The 17,949-nt window shown below is 34.7% G+C and overlaps 1 non-coding gene across 1 annotated transcript; it reads left to right on the top strand.

Annotated features, from left to right (window-relative positions):
- Positions 1–17,627: 17,627 nt before the first annotated feature.
- Positions 17,628–17,701, top strand: Trnas-uga (transfer RNA serine (anticodon UGA)). Its single transcript has one exon. It is a non-coding gene; the product is annotated as a tRNA-Ser (tRNA).
- The last annotated feature ends 248 nt before the right edge of the window (positions 17,702–17,949 follow it).

Below are 17,949 nucleotides of genomic sequence, written 5' to 3'. Positions count from 1 at the left end.
ACTCAAATATTACCTTAGGTAGCCCTTACGTAGAAATAAGCATTAACAATTGGTCAGGACTTTGTTTGATTGATGCTGGCAGTCCCATTAGTAGTATCTCAGCCAAGTTGAGGAACAGGATAAAAGACACTGAAAGTTACATTGAATTTCCCATCACAGGTGTACAGATTAAAGTTGCCACTGGCAAGTTTAATAAGTTAAGAAATAAACAAGCTTTAATTACATTTTCTGTTGGCAACATTAATTTTGAACATAGTTGTTTAGTTATTCCAGACCTCAATGAGCAAATGATTTTAGGGACAGACTGGATAGTTAAAGCAAAGGTGAGTTTTGATTGGCAAAATTCAGAATTACTGTTCACTGAACCAAAGGCCAGTATTCAACGAAAAGTAGTGATCCAGTTAAATTCAAGTACAAACAGCAGCCACTATATTAGGGAAATAATTTATCCAGAGTGTAGCCATTACATGGAGGAAGAGGAAAATAGGGATCACAATAACCAGAATTTGGTTGATGATAGTTACTCCCTAACCATATCAGAAAAGGTAAAGAAGCAAATGACTTGACTGAGTCTGAAAAGCAGGAATTAGAAAATTTTCTCTGTGGAAAACTGTAACATTTTTAGTGATCAACCTAGTAGGGTCAAAGGTTATGAATGTCAATTGAGGTTAAAGCCACACAGACCCTTTTTTATTAAGACTTATGGGGTACCCATATGTAAAAGGAAAGAAGTGGAGAGGGAACTCCAGAAAATGCAAGAATGGAGATTATTAGAGAGAAGTCAGAGTCCATATAACAGCCCAATGCTCTGTATTTCAAAAAAGGATGGTGGTGTTAGGCTGGTATTGGATTCACATCAGTTGAATAAGTTTATAGAAAGAGAAACAGATCATCCTGAAGCCATGGAGGAACTCCTGCAGAAATTCAAAGACACAAAATATTTTGCTAGCCTGGATGTGACCTCAGGTTTTCATCAAATCACGTTAGCACTGGATTCAAGGCAGTACACATCCTTTTTATATAATGGTAAATTTTTCATTATTGTGTTGTTCCGTTTGGGCTGAATGTGTCTGTAGCCGAGTTTATTCGAGATTTGGATCATTTGATTGGAAGTGAACTACTATCTAAACTAATTATTTACGTGGATGATACGTTAATAACCGGAAAAACTTCGGAGGAACACCTTGATACTTTGTACAAGTTAGCCAATAAGTTCAGGCAAGGCGATATGACCCTTAAATTAAGTAAATGCAAATTTGGAATATCAGACTTGAAGTTTTTAGGCCATATAATTAACAGAGAAGGCATTCTACCTGACAGTGATACAATTTCTGCAATTGTCCAGTTTCCATGTCCAAAGAACAAGAAACAGCTGAGGTCATTTTATGGTCTCTGTAATTTTTATCGTAAGTATGTCAGCACCCAAGCTTTAAATGCACCGTGTTTGAGAGAGCTATTAAAAAAGAACACCACATGGGAATGGACAGATCAGTGTCAAGCAGCATTCGATGAGATCAAACAACAACTAAATAACAGTCAATTACTCCACAGACCTAACCTTTCACTACCATTTTGCCTAATGACAGATAGTTCAGATTACGGATAGGGTGTACATTTGTTTCAACAGAAGGAAATTGATGGAAAAATGGACCACCTTTCAATCAGTTTTGCCAGCTGAGGTCTGAGAAGGAACTACTTGCCATTGTATGGGCTTTCACTAAATACAGGAACTATCTAGCAGGCCATAAAGTCATAGTTTTCACGGATCACAAAGCTCTATGTTATATTCAAGACTGTGAATGTAATTGCTGATGCTTTGTCTGGATTATCTGTGGGGGCTGGTCAGGAAGAACAACTATTGGATAACAAAGTATTTAAAGTAATGTACATGAGAGGGATTAAAGGTGAAAAGGAAATTACTAACATTTGCAGCCAGCTTAGGAGATACCAGAACCAGGATGATGATTTGAAATGATGATCTGAAACTTGTGAAAAGCCTTATTGGTAAAAAGGGTTATGAAAAGGTTGGCATGTATTATCAAAATTTTAAAGGTATTTTATTCAGGAGACATAACACTGACTCTGACAACTGGAAGGTTTGTTGGCCTATACAGTGTGTTGAAGTTCTAATTAAGTACACACATGAGAGCTATGGACACTGTGGAATCATGAAATGCACCGACAAACTTAAGGAAAATATCTATTTTAATAATATGTTTAGAAGAGTAAGACAGGTTATACAAAAATGTGATTGGTGTCAAAGAGTAAAAGTCACAAATCAGAAATACCAAGGTTATTTACAAAGTATTGTGCCAAAAGGCAAATTGGAACTGGTAGGAACTGATTTGTTTGGCCAATTGCTGAGAACTAAAGAGGGTTATACATATTTGTTTGTAGTTGTTGACTTGTTCACTAAACTGGTAAAACTGTATCCACTAATGAAGGCAACAAGCAGGAAAATTTTAAACTGTTTCTGTAATGATAACTTCACATAGATAGGAAAACCAAAAGCCATTCTTTCAGACAATGGGGGCCAATTTACATCTAACATTTGGAAAGATTTCATGAAAGATGAAGACATTAAGCACGTCCTTATTTCTGTTTATTCTCCATCTTGTATCCCAACTGAGCGCTATATGTGTGAAATAGACAGGCTTTGTAGAACTTACTGCTCTAAGGATTATACAAATTGGTCAAGTTACATATGTGATTTTGAAGATGTTTTGAACACCTTACAACATACAACAACTGGCTTTACGCCTTATGAAGTCCATTTTAACAAACACCCACCAAACATCTTGTATGAACTGATCAATTTCCCTGCCTGTAATGAGTCAACACTGGACGAGAGAATGGAAATAGTAAAGAAAAATATTGAAACACACTGTGCCATGACAAAGCCTAAACATGATTCAAAAGGAAAGTTTACACAGTACAATGAAGGTGATTTAGTCTTAACCAAAAGTTATGAAAAATCCAAGGCAATCAATAGAGAGATCAAGAAATTTTTCGATATTTACATTGGTCCATTTGAAGTTTATGAAAAACCACATCCAAACGCCTACCGACTTATCTATCCCAAATCAAAAAAGCTCTTGGGTTTAAGAAATGTCACTCAGTTGAAACCTTATGTGCAATAATTGCAATCCCTCAGGGGGGTACACAATCTTTGCGTACTATGCGTGTGGCCTATGCAAGGTGCCCCAACTGATGTGACATTTTCTTCTCAAAAACACTGATGCCACATTCTATGATACCTTTCTGACACACAAACTTCCAACAATACATATGTTAATTTTTTGTACCTATGTTTGCTTATATTTGTTATGTAAGATATTTTCATGTGATTTAATTTGTAGTATAAGATACATTTTGTTTTGATTGATTAATCTGCACCATCAGATGTATTGATAATTTGACATTTACATCCTACCGATTGTGACTATTACTGATATGTGAGGACTATGATTTGAATTTGCGTTGTCAGGAAAAAACCAATATGTATTTTCTAGTGAGGAACGGTTACACATCTTTACAGACAACAGACCAAACTGTATTTATATCAGCTGATGCAGAAATGAAAGTTGAATTGTGTCAAGATACACTAAGCTTATTAATACATACTTAAAGATTTTATGGTACATTTGTGCAGTTAAAAAGAACTATGTACATCTTTTCACTGGTTTTTATCTTATATATATTATTCACATGGAAGGAATGACTATGTTTTGCTCCTCATACTGTTGTACGATTAACAACTGAATTTATATGTTACTATATATAAGAACACATGAGATGTAGAAAGACGTTATGATTTATGAAAAGGTTGAAGTGATTTATGCTGTTAAGAAGGGATTATCGCCATGATATACTATATACATGTTACAATCAGTTATCTACACACGAGAGAGAGGTTAAAATTGCTATGAATTGTTGACGATCATCTTGATATAAGGTAAGTGATGTTGTGATTTACATTTGTATTAAGAATTTGACGTTGCAGACTCATTCGTGTTTCTGATTCAGATGAATTGATGTTTACAGTTTATTGATGGCAGATGGTTTGTTTTGGCTTGCATTTTCATAAGGGTATTTGAATGATGATGATGATGATGATAGGTTTAGGTTATATGATATGCAATGCTGCTGAGGTGTTTTGGTGGTATTCAACCCACATTTATTAATGGTTTTGATGATTCGTTTAATTGAGAGGATTATGATGATGATGGTACTGTGCAGTCACACATAACAGAACTTATGAATCATCTGCATTGCATGAAGTAGAACTATTGTACATTTTGATTGAAGGAAATGCTAATGTGAAATTAAACTTGAGAGTTATTTTGAACTACTATGACAACACATTGCAAACCAAATCACATTGAAGAACTAGTATTTTACACTACTCACATCTCACAAGACACAATCTGGAGACTAGTTTGGTATTGAGGGGTAGGAAATGACAACTTTAATAGATGGACTGAGGACTTTGACGAAATGAAATATAAGATGCAATGTGACAATGTTCTGGAATTTTTTTTACAAAATATCCTTACAGCAAGGTTACTAATTACAGCACAATTGCATTTTCACTTGCTTAAGTGTATCTTGCCACTTTCAGGATTTTTTTGATGTATTACTTATTTTCTCACAATTTATAAAATCTTGAAGCTGTTTCTCAGTGTTAATTTGATCTGACTTTCTGGATGTCTGGTAAACATTTTGAAACGTTATTGCATTTGATGTACAAAGCCAAGAAATATTGACTATACATAGTATATTCAGATACTTGTGACAACAACCTGGATTGGATATAAATGAACAGTTTCTATACTGTCACAATATAAATATACAAATATAATTTTGAATATTTGTGTTTGATAAGATTTGTAAAATATTTTATGGTGTCGCAAACTGTTAGGATAAATTTCATTCTTCTGTCTTTTATATGATACTATTATTCTAGAACATGTCATATGGACACTTTAAAAGTCCAATGTAATCAATCCAATCAAGTTTGTAATTTGTTAGCTTAGTTGTGTTTGAGTGTTTGAAGCAGGGAAAATTAATGGACACTCTAGAAGTGACAAAAACAAGGACGCTCTAGAAGTGATAGTTCCAGAAAAACATTCATTCAGAAAATTTAATGTAAATATTGATTTTGTAAAAGTTTGGAAATTTCTTTGTAATCTCATATTTCCAATTCTTGTTTTCTTGATGTATATGTTTGTAGCTATTTGGAAATTTACCTGTGTGTAAAGTTTTATGATCCAATTTTGTACCTTTTAAGATATATGCAGTTTGTGTTATTTTGTCCAACTAGTACTGTATCACATCAATCACACTAATATTTCTGTGAGAAGAGTTTCGTCTATCAGGCTAGGCAAAACTCTTCGGGGGGTATTGAAATATTACTGTATCTCATTGCTACCTATCAGAACCCCTCGGAGATCATTAAAGATAAACACCAGTCCTAATTGTCCAATTGTAAAGTGACCTGTTTCCAAATTCCATACAAAAATAACCACTATTTCGGTATACATATAATTCGAAAACGATGCTTTGCTGATTAACATTGTTCTTATGTGAAAACACAATATAAATGTGAAATTAATACTGTACCTAATCTAAAGAAATGTAGCACGTGGTCAGGATGTACCAGTAAACCTATCATTATAAAATTACTACAGCAAATTAAATAGAACATATAAATAAAGCATGGTAATTGAATCTCCGATATTTGTTAGCACTAAAATTCAGGCACTAGTTGATTGTTTATAAACAAATTTAGAAATTTAATTGTTACCTGTAACATAATTAGTCAGAAAATGTTATATTAACTCGTAACTAAGTTGAAAATAGGTTCACCTTGTTCAGCACTGAGATTGTAAACTTTCTAGCAATGTGTAGCTCATATTCGGTTTAACTTTTAACTGTGATTTTACATAAAATTGTAATTTTCATTGTAGGTAATTGTTAACAAAAGTATAAATAGAGGTCACGCAGGCGGCTTGGGGCACTCGTTTTTGGTCAGGGTTGCGAGCAAATGTATTGTAGGCTCACTCGTTCGTTGATTGTTGTGAACTCTGTGTCGTTTTATGTCAACTTTGAGTACATGTGATGTAACCTGTACAGTTCACCAGGCTCGGGCACCACAGTCCTGGAAATATATTGGTATTAAAACTGCACTGTACTTTGGAATTTATTTGGGAGTCTTCCCCAATCCTTTTCATAGGCTGCACAGCGACGAGACATGAATCCAGGAATTTTACAAAACCCCGAGAACTAAACAACTCTCAATTTTGGTAGAATTGTCGTGAAAACAACAGTGCATCGACTGGGCATTTCACTCAAATCATTTGCAATGCGGAGGTGGGAAAATACAAACATCTCAATTTACTAGAATGTTCTGGGGGAAATACACGCTTTATATATATATCTCACATCAGTTTCATCAGTCTTGGTTTAGTTAGCCTTATGTAGTCGTCAGCCTCGGTTTAGTGCTCAGTCTGGTATCACTGACTATCTTAGGTAATGTTAAGTGTATATAGATGCAGAATAGACCTGTAAAGGCGATGTTTTTGATATTTATTTCTGACACCTGAAAAATATTAGTGAAGTATCACACTGAACAATGAATAAAGCTAGATCTATAAATTCAAAAAACATAATACTCAGCCTGAATTATTGAAGAACCCTAGACCTGTAATTTGCAATACACATTTTATTTGAACTAGGCACTGAGAACATACAAAAAGTATGTAAGCTGTTTACATGTTGTTTCGTGTGACATATTATCTTATGGGCTCAGGAACATCGCTGAAAAAAGTATTAGTTTAGAAGCAATGTTTATGCAATTATATTAATGTGTTCTTATCCACTACTTTTGAGTGCTGGACAACAAACAAAGAGAGCTGAGTCATATGTATGAGCTTCAGCAGGGAAAAGCAACGTTAATTAACCACAGTTTTTGTAGATAAATACAAGAGATATGCATCATAACTTGTATAACATCTAATGCAACATACCTCCCAAATGCTACCATGATTGTCAAACCAATGCCATTAGAGTCACTGCTGCATTGAGTTCCACAGTTAGTTCAACAGGCAGCTCTAACATTGCGGCTTATCAGTTTAGTATTACACAAAATTTCTTTTACAATAAGCTGAATATATAGTTCCATCAATCTGTTAAATAACTGACTTCAATTTATCACACATTCCACTCACCAAGATACATATTGGCTGCAGAGCTGGTCAAGAAATTTTCCAAATCACATGTAAGTTTTACATTTATTCTCAGCACTCTCCACTACACAAGCGCTACCATATGCAGAAGGTAAAAGTACCAACGGTAAAAGATTTGTTAAGTTTTGCACATATGGAAAAAAGTCAAATTATTACCCTTGACCTTACGATTAAACACTGGAAAATCATTAATATACACTGACCAGCACGAAAAACTCAACACTTCAGTTTCTTACAAAAAAAAATCTGTGGATAGAATTCACTGCAATTGTGTACTCTCCAATTGCAATATCTCCTTGCAAAATGAATTCGAGCTATGTTATGTTCTCTGGTGAATTCTAGGCATGTAGCATGTCTTCTGGACTGATGACTGGATTCTTCCAGTCTTCTTTGGATGGTTCCCCCACCAACATTGACCCCTCAGACTTGGTGGAGTCGATTGCATATTTCAAAGACGGTGATAAGATGGTTGCAGTGAACTTGGAGTTGAAGGAAGAGGTCATCTGCTCCTGATGTTGCCCTCATCGGGTTTAAAACGGGTTTCCTCGTATAGTCTATGTGATTAGGAGCAGTAAATGAAACACGAAAATAAGCCTGTTTGTGCAGAGTTTATTGTATCGTTTAACAGCTTACAACTAATGGCGAACAACGATACATACACAAAATAAACAGCAAAGTTCAAGGCATCTAAAGAATGGAAGATAAACATTGTTGGTTTTTTAAGATAACATTAACATTGTACCATTAATACAGTTCTTTTATACCTTATTATGGCTCTGGGAGTCGTGGGAGATTTAGTTCTCAACGTTTCTGTTACGAAATGCATTCTACGACCATTTTCCATGAAAGCAACAGCTTTTGCAGAGTTTTCAGTACTTAATGGCACATTTTATTGAAAACACGGATTACAGTAATCACAGATAGATCCTAAAAAGCACATGTGATTTAAATAGGAAAAATACAAAGTCCAATAGTACATGCTACCAAGTGGAATTTCATTATTGCCCAGCTTTCAGTGATGCATTTTTTATATTTGGAGGGAAAAAACGCATAAGGCTAGTTCAATAAACAACTGCCACTTCACTGTTTCCTCATATGACAATGACTGTATGTACCAGTGACATATCTCTTCTGAAGAGACAGGAAAAGTATATCACTATGACTTTATGGATAATTAGACATAATTTATTACATGTTGCATTTTTTGTGCTGGACAGTGTATATTAGTTTCAGTGGATCTGCAACTGTGTAAGTGTTAGCACCCAAGTATTTACAGTAATCAAGTGCCAAATAGTGATAATGGTGTGAGTTCCAAGGACAATACAGAGCCTATGCATTTATTTTATTTTCTTTTTGACTAAATGGGGCTTCCTTGGACATTCTATTTCATGTTTCCATATGTCATTATTTTAGATCATGCTTGCACTGACTGGTAATAGTCTACATTATGCATTCACCAAAAGAATTGTCTTTTGCAAGTACAAATTGCTTCTCTTGTTTTTTAGTTGACAATCCAGTTGAGTGATTGCCTGTAAAGTATGTCAAGTTTAATGTCGATTTGCTTCAAATAATTTTTTCACATTAGAAACATCATGTTGAAGTGGGGAAAAAGGCCAGATTCCCTAAAATATGTTACGATATGCTAACGTAACTGTTAAAATAACATTTATGATGTGTTTACATGACTGATAAAATAACGTTTGACATGCTAACATAACTTAATAATGAGGAACTCAGTGACAATGTTTAATGCCTACAATGTTATGAATGGATGGATAGAGAACTAGGATGAGACAAAAGACATACAACCAAGTGGCTAACCTTTTCTATTTATAGTTTAGGAGTAACACAGTCTCAAATAAACTAAAAGTAAAGATGGGTTACAGAAATTGGTATTGGTTGCAAACAGAGTGGTATGCCAAATATGTGTACCACAGTAGGAGATTTTTCCAAGAAAGGAGAACTCACACCCATGTTAGTGAATTGGTAGATATATTTGAGAACAATGTATAGAGGGACATAATCTCTTATCATAAGCACAATCAGTTCTGTTTAACAAAGTTCATGTTAAAAGTCAAATTAATTTAACATCACACATATTTTATCTGACTTTCTGATAAACAAACACAAAAGATTGCCATAAATGTTTGTTATTACAAAATAATGCTATGTGTATGATGATGCAGGCTGGATTCCACCATCCTACTTTTAGGACACTGCTGTATCAAATAGTAAGATCTATACAAAATTTTCTCTGATTTTCTATCCAAAATTATTCTGCAGAAGTTCCTACATTAAGCATGCATTATGCAATTTCCATGTTTAATGGAAAGATTTAAAAGGAAAACATCTTTTAAAAGAAAGAGCTCATATTCCTCTATTTGGTAAGACATTAACATTAGCCCAAACTTAATTGCTGTAAAACACCTTGATAATTACAGATTTCACCTGATACAAATTTTCTGCTCTAGTTATAGCTGAACCACTACAAATTTCCAGAATCTGATGATATACTTTTGATCGCCTGTATTATCTGAATCCATGGACACCAACATTAATGAGGAGGAATATCCCATTAAACATTACTGAATTTTCAATAAACAAATGGTAACATATAAGATAGATCCGTTGCTCATAAACCCAGGATTCACATTGTGTACACACAAATTAGTACTGCATACATTATTAGCTGCTGCTCATACCAAATAATGTACCAACAAATCTCGATAGTAGTCTTGACAGCCAGAAAAATGTGAACTTCGTAACTTACAGAATTTATAAATTACTGTAACTTCCTTAACATCTTGGGGTAAGGCCAACATTCATGCCATTACAGTCAGTCTGCTCTTAATCTACGTCTACGTCTGCCTTGTCTTTGTTAGTCTAGCTTCAGAATTAGCTTGGCATCAGTTAAGTATACAGCCCAGCCTTGGGACCCATTTATGGTTGTTCCTAGATTTGGTTTAATTAAGGCTGAGGGGGCATATTTAATCAATACAGGGGAATACTGTAAAACGTGCAGTTTTGGTTCAGCTGCAGGACATTGATGATTATAGGAACTGTTATGTGATGCAGTTACTTAATTAACAGAGAAGCAAACTCAGAGCACTGCATAAGTACTGCATTCATCTCTATTTTGGAAAGAGACTGTGACTAGAATGCTCCTCTTAGGTCTCTACTGGTCCCCTGTGTGAAAACATTATTAGAGACTATTTGAGACCTGATCAACATCAGCAGGATCTTACTGAAGGAATTAAACACTGGTGAACTACTATTTCGAACTTCAAAAAGAGACTTCTGACTCGTCATGTTAGGTGTAGGTACTGCAACATCTAATTGCAGGTTGTGATTCAGTGGTTTGCACAGTAAAATACAGGTCTAGTAACACAAAGTGCAAATGGAAAGCATATTACTCTCACCATAATATAGTTGAACTTAATTTTCTAGTGTTTCAGCATTTACAGGAATGTGAGGGGTTTGTTACCAAAAGCACCTTTACTACTTTTTATTATGTTATAGGTAAATGTAGATAACAAAATGTATCAAAAGAGCTTATTACCAGCAGATAAGGATTTGTAAATGATACAAAATTTACAAGTGGAGCAAGTGCTGATGCATAATACTTCAGAGGAGTGCTATATATCTGTACATCTCAGTATCAACTAATGATACTTACAAATGAAAGTTATAAATTAAGATGTTGAATGATAAGCTACAGATGTTGTGTGGCGTTGTTATTTTACTTTGTTGTGTGGTAAGCCCTATCAAAGAATAACACATGGTGTCAACATGGAATGGCCATCACAGTGACTTTGTGGAAGCAAATATTTGCTTTGATACAGAAATAAATATACACTGGATCACTTCCTTGTCTTTGAGATGCTCCAAGTTCAAAATCATACATATATGAGCAAGTGAGTTAGTTAATGAAAGATATTAAAATGATCTTTGTAATTAATTCCAGTTTGGTATATGAACCGAGATAGTGTATGAACTGTGAAAGCAATATATCAGCTGTTTATTAAACTGGAATTCCACAAGCTATTTTAAAGAAGTGTGGTGTAACAATTCTAAATTTTAATGCAATGGCAAGTGGAATCGGTATTTGACAAAACATCCAAAGGCACCACAGTCACAAATAAATGTATGTTCATTAAAATATCATTCAAAATTACAAATCAAATTGCACAGACCATTATATTTAAGAAGTATTATTAAAACAGTAGACTGAGGGGAACAGTTGTTATGTATCACAATATTCTCAACAAAAACATTTTAAACACTGGACTATAACACTCTACACACTCACCTTTAGGATACTTATTTCACTTTCATATGCTGTATGCATTGTGTCTCTGACTTCTACTAGCATGTTCATCTTTCCAATATAAATACCAGTAGCAAACACTGAGCATATGATCAGAACTAGACAAAAGGTAAGTTCAGGCAGATTTTTTCCAATAATATCACCAAAGCCAGCAAATGCTAGTACTGATATGACGTAGTATACAGAGCATACATATGGTGTGCAGGAGAGAGTATCTTGAACTGAAAATGAGTGACCAACTATCAAAGAAAATATTTTACAAATAGTCACTACCAAAACACAAATGAAATATTTTTGAGACACTAAACTCGTTAACTTAATATCTTTATTTTATGTAGGAACTTTAACCCTTACAAGGTGTAACAAATCCACTTGGCCTGATATCATTTCTAACACTAATAATGTTGTTTCTCATTTTCTAAGCTAATATGTTTACAACAGCAGATGAAACATAAAAATATATGTACATTTGGCACACCATATTTTACTGATTCTTACTTTTTGAAGTAGAATTAGAATTTAGTTAATTACTATATAAAAACTCAGTTATTTAAAGAATACCCAATAATTAAATTTGTATAACTATCTGCACTAAAAACATTAACTATTGCAGGAAAGTATGACTTATTTTAAATTACTAACTTTCATGAATGAGGATGTCACTTCAAATATATTACAAAAATTTTGTTGTTCAGGAAATATCGCCACTGAAAAATGTTGATTTTGTAGAAATCCAAGATTGCACAGTTTGTAATATGTAGCTTTTCAATGCATAAAGTACTGCCATTAGAGAGTGCAGATCTTTCTGTCTCTAGAAATGCATATGATTACTGCCAAAAATCAGTTACTGTAACTGAATATTTAGAGTATAAAGTATTGTTTCTGGTATGCTTGTGGAAAGCAGTAACAGAAAATGGAAGATGAAAACAAAACAAAACTCAGTATAAAGGACTTTCATTAAAGGATTACCTATCCAAATTTGAATGTAACAGTTAATTTCTGAATATCCATAAATATTATCTATTTTTCTGTTTTCCATGAATGTATTAACATTTAATTCAGTAGAATTTTGTATTTTTGAAAATAATTTGAAGACAATTTCCTAAAGATATGCCATGAAAGTCCATAAATTGGCAAAATGGAAAATACTACTGTCACTCATGGTCCATGACCATGGGTGACAGTCAAGCACCATGGGTGACAGCTACTCTTGGAGGTGCTGTGTGGGCTGTAATCGTCATATGCCAGCAAATCTTGATCGATATGTCAATCCATTAATGTGGAGCCAATTTACATTGAAAAACATTATTTTCAATTTTGGTCACCAGGTGAAAATCTGGCGCTGTACAGCATCTTGTCAATATCTCAAGCGCTCATACTGAACAAACTGTGTTAGTGGAGGTTAATAGTAAATCAACAATATGGCTTTCTCAGTTGCTTGATTTTTTCAGCCCACCTCCCATTTCTGCTCCATTATAAATGGAAAGATTTGCACCTGGTGGCCAAAACTGGTACTTATTTTTTTCCATGTAAGTCTGTTCTACAACAACTTGTCAGAATATATATGAAGTTCTGAATATTATAATTAAAGCCAAACTTCACCTTGTGGGTAATTGTGCTTTAATTATAACGACCTAGTATCTGAAAATTTGTAATGTGCATAACTGTGTTAATATGGACTAAATGGAAATGTACATATTTTATGGACCTAATATTTTGATGAAAATTGTTAGCTAATTATGACACTGTTCACTCTGGAATGCTGTAGGTCATGCTGTTCCACTGGTGGGCAATTCCTGTCACACAGAATGTCAGGCAGCTGCGCCATAGCCCATAGTACCACACTACCCTGATGATGAGGGATCTTCAAGGAAATCAAATATACACAGAATGCACATAATAAGGTCACTACCTGCACCTGTTAATTTGCAAACTGAGGAGTGACACGGCACATTTGTGCCCCCAATGACAGCATTGGCACAGCCTGCTATATGTGTGGTAGGACTTGTATCTTATGATGCTGTGATTCTCCCCCACTGACAAGGGGTCTGACATTGGAGTGATCTGTATGTGGCAGTGTGTTGTATGGAATCAGCACAGTAAGATAGATGAAATTGAAGCTATGACATAATGGGAGAAAGGAATTATGGCATTTGATTATCTCAATACAGTGGATGAAGCTGTCTGATTTGTTGATGTATCAAAGTGGGCTGTCCAATGCGTCTGGAAGGATTGGTGTACCACTTACAGCAACATAAAAGTGCATTAGAACAGTGGTTGTAAGCAAGTTTCTAGTTAACACGAACTGGAGCTGAATAGCACACCTAGTCAACGAGCATTGTTTTCCAACCAGACAAAAATTGCTACTGCCAGAGAATGCACGTGCATTTCAAACAGTTTCCAAGCAAATACTGTGAAGGGGATTGCCTGTAGTGCATGTTTGGAGTTAGGTGCCCTATAATAGTTACAGAGTGCAATTCATTTCACTCACCCCTTTATTGTTAAGAGCTGACAAAAATTTCTTTGACAGATCTGACTGTGGTGAGGAGGTAGGGTAGCGCACTGATGCACAAGGGAGCAGGATGTGAAACTTTGTTTGGAATGTTTGGGATAATGCTTTGCTGTAGGACGCATTTTGTTTTCCATATCTATGTGAACAGCACTGTTATGTGAATCTGTTAACTATGAAACAGCATTAAAATGATTATAAATTGTCAGCCATTAATTGGTGTGTGCTTGTAATGTGGCAGCACAGGATAACATCTACTAAATCTACTGAAACCTACTGAACCAATGTAGCTGATTCCTCAACCAAGTATTATTCACATATGCCACATGCTTTGATTATCTTGTGTATTCACATGCTCACCATTGTATAAACATTAAATCAATTTGTATTTGATATCTATCTAGCTCTCAGCAACATATACAAAACTAATATAACAACAAATCTATTTTTTGCCTGTTGATAATACTGGTATTGGGGCTTAACATCTTTCTACAACAAAAGTTATGTATACAGTTGAACACAATGTACACAGAGATGTAGAAATTCTACCAACTAATTTTCGACTGTGATTTGGAAATAATTTACTTATTAATGAGAAACAACATTAAAAAAAAAACAATTCAGTGTAATACCTCAAAACACTCTTAACATATTCCATAATATTACTACTGATAGAGATTCTTTAGAAGTCACTGTAATTTGTAACATGTCTAAGTTATGAAAATCTTTACTTTCTACTGCAACTTTTTCCAAAGTCATATGCATAATAATATAAAGCTACTTTTTATTATAGGAGCTGTAGTGATGAAGTGACCCTCATTACACGAGAGAGACATACTTAAAACCTTTTGAAGCACACGTTGTACCAGTTTATTGTAATACTCTTCAGTTTTGTGAATATGTTTAAAACTTATACAAAAAAATGTGTCACCATATTGATTAGAGCGCTAATCCCTTTCCTGACATGTGGCAACAAAAAGTATTATAGGCAAAGGAAATGAATTTTCACTTGTTGTCAAAAAATTTAAATCACATTTAAGTCATATAACCACAAGTTAAATAGACGATTTTTCCCTCAACTGTGTGTTAGGCCTACTGACAACAATGAGTGATAGAAATCCAAGAGAGCAAGTACCTGGTAATCTTAAAATTATGAGTGACATAGTGCAGAAACCTTAAGGTAGACACTCTTGGCAATGAAAGAACAGTTTACTGACAAATTAGGAGTGTTACTTGTACAGTGGGACAAACATTCAGTAAGTGAAGGTAGTCCAAATTACATAATTAGACATCACTGAATAAAAAACACTGAATAAGCCTATAAGTCACTCAACATCCACTTGCTAGCTGCAGGACTCCATGAGCCAAACAACACAGAGAATGGTCAGTAGCTAACACATCATGTTGTCAAGTGAATCTTGATTTTCTCTCTTTTCAAATAATACAAAAAGGTATGCCTATCTGTTGTATTGATAGTATAATGAGGCTTTTAATTCACACTGTGCAGAGGTTTTAGGGAAACAGGAGATTATACTGAGATATTTTGGTGTATTTTTCATCCATGACTTGGGCTCATTCATTCAAGTTACTTTGTACATGAACCAGGACTTGTTTGAATTAATTCAACTGTGAGTTCTTGGCGAAACATTATATCTTGTATTAACTAAAAGAAATATTTCCTTTAGCTTTGTTTCGTGACGATTGTTATTAGGGTGGTGCATAAGTTTGTAGCACTTTTGATTAACATGTTGGAATTCTGGTTGCTATGTATTTATTTATCGATTTTCTTTTTTCTAGTTTCCGTATTGCCGTTTTGTCATCTGAGTGGAGCTGTGGGCACTAGAAAATGGAGTGACATGTAGGGAAATTGAACATTTCCGACGTATCCTTGTTCTTAGTTCAATAGAGGAGTGACAACAGCAGAGGCAACAGTAAACATTTGCCCCATGTATGGGGATAATGCTGCTGGATACAGCACTGAAATCAAATGGTTTTGTCGTTTTAAGGATGGTGGTTTTGACGTTACCTTGGCTATAAATAACCTGCTTTAGCTATATTTAGTCTTTCATTATTGGATGACTACCAGTTTAGTGGCTCTGAAAGCCAAATCTTCAGGTGAACATTTGTATAATAATAAATCCTGGACGAATAACAACCCTGAGATATACACATACACTGTATGATAAATTATTTTAAGATTTAAAAAAAATTAAAAACTGTTAAAAACTTTTACATGAGGATATTAAAATGTTAGTATTCACATAATTAACTGAAACATTAGAGCTGAAAAGCTTGGAGCTTTGTACCCAACATTCAGTGTCCATCAGAAAGAAACACCACTAAAAGCAAGCTGTTTACTTTCCTGCCATCAGTATGATGCAGCACACAACTGAGTCCCCTGTTTGCGATTGCGTATAGACCAGAGAAGCGGTAAGCGCGGTTTTTAGGTTCTGATTTTTCGTAAGTAATCACTTACTTGACGGGTTTGGTCCAGGTAGAATATCCCTCCATTTAGTGGCAACCACTTATAGGTTTTTCATTCTGGTCCAAAATAAGATCTCAATAGTTCCTTGTTTTTTTTTTCACCTTACCAATGGATCACCATTAACATTTGGTTAGGACCTAGCCACTATGTTGGATCCCATTGTTTTATTCTATGACATACTGCCGTTTAGTTACATTTGCTTGCTTTGATGGACAATGAATGTTGGGCACAAAGTTGCAAGCTAATGTTCTAGTTATGAGCACAAACATTTTAATATTCTCAAGTAGAACTCTTAACAGCTGTAATTTTTTATAAAAAAATCTTAAACTAATTACCATACAGTGTATATATCAAGGTTACTATTCCTTCTGAATTTATTGTTATACAGACGTTCACCTGAAGATGTGGCTTTGAGTGCCACAAAATCGGCAGTGATCCAACAGCAAAGGACTACAAACAGCTGAAGAGGTTTATTAATACTCAAGCTGACTTTTCACAGCTGTGGCTGCCCTGCCTAAAATGTTGGCTGCAGTTTTGACATTAGTGACTCTCCCGCTATAGGAAGACCTTAGGGATTTGATGAAGATTGTGTAAATGCATTAATCCACAGCGATCCACTTCAGTGTACTCGAGAACTGGCAAATGCAGTGATGATATTCTCAGCAATGATCATATAAATTCCACTTTAGTTAATACAATGAACCAGGATGTTTATTTCAGCATTATAACTTAACAAGTGTTGCCATTTCGTCCATATGTTCATAATTCAGACAGTGTAGACATTCATACCTTTCAAGATAACAGCTGTGTTCACAGCGATTCCTGCATATATTCTTGGTGTATGCTTGTAGATTTCGAAAACATCTTATAGGCCTATATTTTTAAAACCCTGGAGGAATTTGGCGTGGATCAGAAAGATTGATTTCTGAGATTTCTCTGACACAAGGTGAAATAATTTATTTGTTACTATTTAACTGCATCTTGAAAAAATGATCAGACAATACAGGAAGGAGATGAGGTACTGGCAGAAGTAAAGCCGTGAGTACCGGCCGTGAGTCGTGCTTCGGTAGCTCAGTGGTAGAGCACTTGCCCGTGAAAGGCAAAGGTCCCGAGTTCGAGTCTCGGTCGGGCACACAGTTTTAATCTGCCAGGAAGTTTCAATATAATTTAAATATAATATATAAGATTGGCAAAATCTAACACAGAAAGGGGGATACAAATTGATTGGGAAATGGATAATAACAAAATTGATGTGAGTGTCCATCCTCCCAAGTACAGGTTTAGTCTGTTTAAAACTGTGCCACTTCAATTGGGGTGACCATAGTATACAATATTGATACTGACAGACATAAAAACAGAAAGAAATCGAATCTACAAACAT

Source organism: Schistocerca nitens, chromosome 5 (genome assembly GCF_023898315.1).
Source record: "Schistocerca nitens isolate TAMUIC-IGC-003100 chromosome 5, iqSchNite1.1, whole genome shotgun sequence".
NCBI lineage: Eukaryota > Metazoa > Arthropoda > Insecta > Orthoptera > Acrididae > Schistocerca > Schistocerca nitens.
This window is presented reverse-complemented; position numbering and strand designations above follow the sequence as displayed.